The sequence below is a fragment of the Sinohyriopsis cumingii genome, chromosome 17 (assembly GCF_028554795.1).
Source record: "Sinohyriopsis cumingii isolate HCF-2022 chromosome 17, ASM2855479v2, whole genome shotgun sequence".
NCBI classification, from domain to species: Eukaryota; Metazoa; Mollusca; class Bivalvia; order Unionida; family Unionidae; genus Sinohyriopsis; species Sinohyriopsis cumingii.
The window spans coordinates 73,635,726-73,641,725 of record NC_142977.1 but is presented as its reverse complement, the minus strand read 5'-3'; positions in this window follow the sequence as shown (position 1 = coordinate 73,641,725).

The window sequence follows — 6,000 nt, the reverse complement described above, 5'->3', positions numbered from 1 at the left end:
GGAAGACGATGCCCCAAATGCTATAAATGACTATAAACTGCCAAACTGCAGACATCGTAGCAATATGAGTGAAAAATTGTTAAAGCTAATCTAAAATTCCAAATCACACACATACACACTTTCTGGATTCGGCAATTATCTTTCTCGTCTGACTTCAATACAAGTTGGTTAAATGGTCTATAGGATCAAGATCGTACACAGATTAGGTTATGCAGGAGACTGCCATTATGATGGGAAAGAATGTTTATCAGACTATAATGTACATGGGTTGTGTTCTAATAATATTACATTAATCTGCTTAGTGTAATGATCAGCTGTTAATATATGTAAACCAGGTGAGTATATGCTTATGTTCCTACTTTCATAATGTATCACCCATTGTCTATCTGTTATCATTGATTTATGTGACATTCACCTTCTCTAAAACAACTGGATTGATATCAAGCAGATTTAGCAGTGAGAAACTTGGAATGAATGCCTGTGAAATTTACACTAATGATGCCAATCTGGTATCCAAAGACTTACAAAAATGATATTAACAGCAGCCTCGCTAGGCACTCAGCATTAAGAAGTTACTGTTAGGAATGGTTGGTCTGGTGTCAGGATAGTGTGACTAGGTGGGACATCATGCTACATGTCTGTGGCATGATGCCTCAGTGCTAGACATCATTATAAACTGCCAACTGCAGACATCGTAGCAATATGACTGAAATTTTTGTAAAGCTACCTTTATAATCCTAATCGTACACACGCACACACTCACACCAATCTGGTATCAAAATGGCTGCCATTGATAAAAACAAACCCAACTTGAAATTATTTTTTTCGGTAAGACACTGCACATAATTTCACCAAATGTGGCAATTAATACGTTTCATCATTTTCTAATGCAGCTAATCTGCCATTTAATTCGGCCACCATTACTGAAATAGTGTTTCTAATACTGAGTGTCACTTTCATGTTGCAGCTTCGTTTCATTTTACTTTATATGTTACTCTTGGTTAGCATCACTTTTACATCACTTAAGTCTAGGAGCGTATATCAAATTTAAAGACATACCAGATGTTTAATTATTTTTACAGATACCAGCAAGCTTCGAGATGAGTTAATAAAAGCATACAGGAATTTAAGATGTGTGCAGCTGTCCCCAATATTTGAAAAGAAATGCGATATTGATAACATCTGTGTTGATTTAGTCATTGAAAAGAAACATGACAGCAGAAATGCAGAACAGGAAGGCAAAGATGTCTCCACACAACATAAATATATCCGGTCTGACTCCAAGAAAGTAATCGAGGTCACTATTTATAAACAAATATTCCTGGATGAGAGCTGTTCAAAATTTAAACGTGTTTATTTGCATAGAAAGCAGGATAGGGAAAAAACACTTTTTGTAGGAAAGTTCTCCATGCATGATGCAATGCTCATGAAGGAAGAGTAGTTGCCCAGTATGGTTCTTTTCAGGATGAAGCTGTTCTTCATATGTTTGTCCTCTTGTTTGATATAAATCTTCAAGAGGTTTCAGTTGAGGAAAATTTGATTGAGGTCATACGTACTCAGTTTCCTTTGGAGGATGTAACCAATACAAATGTTTTAGGAACAGTGTTAAAGCATAATGGATATAAAGTACTGATTATTCTAGATGGCTTAGATGAAATGATTGTAAAAGTTGGTTTCACTGTAAATGTTGTTGCCCGTAGAGTTTACACAAATTCTTGTTTTCTGGTGTCTTCTAAACCTTGGAAAATTTGACAAATGGAGTTGCATGAGGAAACTGAAATAAATCTACTTCTTTATCTAAAAGGATTCAGTAAAGAAAATGCCAAGAAGTTTGCAAAGAAAATCTTTGACCACTGTTACAACGATGGATGTGTCAGTGAACAAAAGGATATAGCAGACAATCGCTTAGCTGCACAACAAATTCATGTGCCTCTTCTTCGTTTCCTGATACTGGTGTGGTATGAAAATAAAAGGTCATTACCAGGTAAATTCCATGAGCTCTATATTCTGTTCCTCAACCTGTTGGCAGATCGAATGATTGAAAAGTTCAATAAGATCATAACCAAAGGCAAATAAAGTTTACACTAGATGATACTCAGTCTTCTTTACCTGGTACAATATCTGAAACTTCTCTGGTGGTGAATGTTGGAGAAGGGCTTCTGCTTTCACTTTGCGAAGTTGCTCATCAATTTTTACTCTGCAGTGAAAAGGAAAATTCACTAGGTTTGAAGGGAAAAAATTACTGAATGCCTTTGGAGATAGGGGAATGGAAAAGTTTGTTCTGGCCTTGGACCTGGGTATACTGTCAGTGACGGATTCTGTGTCATATCTTAATAGAAACACTAATGTGAGTTTCCTACATAAAACAATGCAGGAATTTTTCACAACTCTCTGCCTCATTCTCAATCCAGTAAAATTATCAAACTTTATTTCCTCACTAGCGGACTTAAGTGATGTACATCATAATGAAAATATCATTAAATTCCTTGTGGGACTGATGCCTAAGCGTCGTAACAGCGTGCTAGAAAAAGTGAATGAATTGTGCAGTGATGATTTTGAAAAGATGAGGAGTCGAAAGGGTCCTGAAAGGGTCAGAACGAGATTATCTGTGTTTCATTGACCAGCAATGTTCACATTGATGTTATCAATGATTCGTAATGGTTTGAGGAAGCTGGGAGCTGAAATATATAGATATAGATTGTTTAATGTTAGCAACATCTACCTTAGATGTAGAGAAGTAAACATTGCAGATAATGAACTATTGAATGTGTCATGTTTATGTCTGGAACTAAGTCACATCCATGGAATCCAGCATTCCTACAAAGCTTTTGTCTACTGGGAAGTCATTATACGCGTGATGGAGATTATGTGTCAATAGATCTGCGAGGACTTAAAGGACTCGTATATCTCAGACTACATTATTTAAACTGTGAGTTGTATCTGCTGAGTCAGATTCTCTGTTTTAATTATGGAAACATTAATACTATCTAGTAGTTGTTGTGATGTATTAGGCAGTAACCTGACACACTGTACTAGGCTGGAGACACTTACTATATGCGACATAGACCTCCACAATTGTCTGTTAGATCTCTCTAACATGTCAGAACTAAGCAAACTAGATATGTCAAGGGTGACACTGTCCAGTAGCAATTGCTGTGATGCAGTTCATTGAAACACTATACTAAGCTGCAGAAACTTAAGATCAGCATACCAAACCTCCACAACTGTTTGTTAGATCTCTCTAATATGACATAACTGTATTTGTCAGAAGTAACACTGTCCAGTAGTTTTTGTGATGTATTACGCAGTACACTGACAAAGTGTTCAAAACTAGAGAGCTTTTATATATGAAACAGATTTCCCCAACTTTGAAATAGACCTCACTTATTTTAGAATTCTAACAGTCCTGGATATGTCAGGGATATAACTGTCCAAACATTGTCATGTATCTTTTGTGAAGCAATATGCTGTAGAATGACACAGTGCACTAAGCTGAAGACACTTAGTATATAACACTTAGCATATAGAATAGTCACCATCACAACTCAGTTAAATCTCTCTAATATAAAAGATGTAACAGTCCTCATAAGCGTTGACCAGTGGTTGTTCTTATTAGGCCTTACCCTGTCACACTGTACTAAGCAGGAGTCAGAATTGCTGTGTATATGTAATATATGCTGTGTCCATGACTGAAAGTTGTACTAATAAAGTAATCACATTTGAGTTCAAGGCCAGTCATGTATTTAATTAGATTGGAAGTTTCCATGAGATTTGTTCACATTATGTTACATTGTAGGTCAAGTGAATATGTTTATAAATACGGTGTTCATAAACAATCATTCATTCCTGGTTAAGATCAGTCTCTGGAGAAATACAATTCTGATCAGAGTTAACAGTTGTGTTCTTGAAATCAGATACAATTCAAGAGGAATTATTTAGTAAAATATTGATTGGATTTACTAAAGTGCTCGTTGACTTTTGGATTAGCACATTACTTTGAATATGTTATTTAATTCAAAGACAGTCCATTTTCCGAAATTGATCTGTATGGGAATTCATTTGGAACATTCTTTATGTTTGGACATGCGAAAAGACATTTAGGATTATTTGGAATTCACAATATTATAAGTATCTCATGAATTTTTACTTTATATTCTTGGAAATAAATTGCATTTTGATTTAATTACATTATTGGTTTTACATTATTATATTATTATTTATGCTTATTATTATATATTCTGAGACGTAGAATCATAATATTATATACAAGACATACCACAAGAACTATCTGTTAGATCTCTGTATTATGACAGAACAAATAAACATGCATGTGTCAAAGGAACAGTGTCCAGTAATTGTGATGTATTAGGTTGTACCATGACACACCATTAAGCTGAATACACTTGGCATATGGACACAGACTGCCACAGCTGTCCGTTAGATTTCTCTAATATAAGATAACTAATAGCCCCAAGCATGTCATGGGTAATGATGCCCAGTATTCATTGTCATGTATTAGGCAGTGCACTGACACACTGTACTAAGCTGATGACATTTAGTCACTAAACGCAGACCTCAACAAACTGTATGTGAGATCCCTCAAATGTGACTGAATACATCAACTTGGGCTGTGTGAAGTTACACAGTGATGCAGTGCATGTGAGGTACGTGCAGTTGTCATTTGAATAATGTGAAGCTGTACTTAGCAATGATACGTTTAAAAAATCACCTTGTGATAAATCAAAGATTGACTTGCATTGGGCCAGCAGTTAAATATACTTTATAAACACTTTCGAAATTGTATATGCATATTTTTGAAGAGCATTTATGATCTGCTTGCTTAAATTGTGATCTTCGTGCTAGAAGATGAGCAAATAGAGGTTATATTGGTTTATATGTATGTACCACCTCTTGAATATCATTTTCTATATTAAATGCTAGAATTCATGTAAATGTATGTAAATAGGATATATTAGATAACTTTGTAAAGACCACCTCTGCCTCCTGTTCTCTCTGTTGTTGTGTATTAGTAGTAAATAATATTTTGTCCAAACTATGTATGCAAGTTACTTAGGTGAACAGTGTGATCTTTGTTCCCTGGTCTTTCAAACGAAAAAGGGGTTCATACTATCCAAATTAAGTTCTCATTTTGTTATGATACATGCCTGGTCCGAAATGAAAGTGATGCTGACTTCACAATCTTGTTGTCGATCAATCATATTCAGATTCACAATACACATTTCAACACTTGGCAGTTAAATAGAAGAAATGGTCATATCATTAATTCCTGGATATTCTTTTTTTTGCCAGTGGGCATCAGTCTCTTGGAGTATTGTTAGTTGAGTTTGGATTATATTGTAGCAGATAATAAAACACAGAATTACTTTCCAAAAGCAATGATATTTTTATTGTCTGCATGCAGATTTTGTGTTCAAGTTATAACCAAGCTTTCATATTTAAAGAGGGTATGTACCATATCTGAGTAAATCAGTGAAGTAGTATTTCTAGCTACATTCTCTTGCAGGTGTTCAATGCTTTTAATAAATTGTAACAATGCTTTATTGTGAATAGTGGTTATAAATGGACCTGAATATAATGCACTGAAGGACGTATGTACGAGGCCAATTATCGCATGTGGTACATTATGCGCAGAGGATAGTAAAATTAAGTTCCGTATACTCGGAAATATTTCAGGCTTTAAAAGAAAACAGTACCATCTAATATGGACTGCACGGACTTGATCTACAACTTATACATAACTCCTTAATTCTGCTGGCCGCTTGATTTGTGATAAAAGTTTTGCTGTATGTAGAAGCCATCGACTTTGATTTTTTTTAGTAATTAAAATTTTTAGTATTATCTTCGTCTACCTGAACATGATGTGACTCATTGCGTTATATTAGTCGCAGCTGTATTTCCTGGTCTACTTGTATTACATATAGTAGGGCACTGGGTTCATGTAGACATTTCAGTCACAACTCATCGTAAATACCAATCATC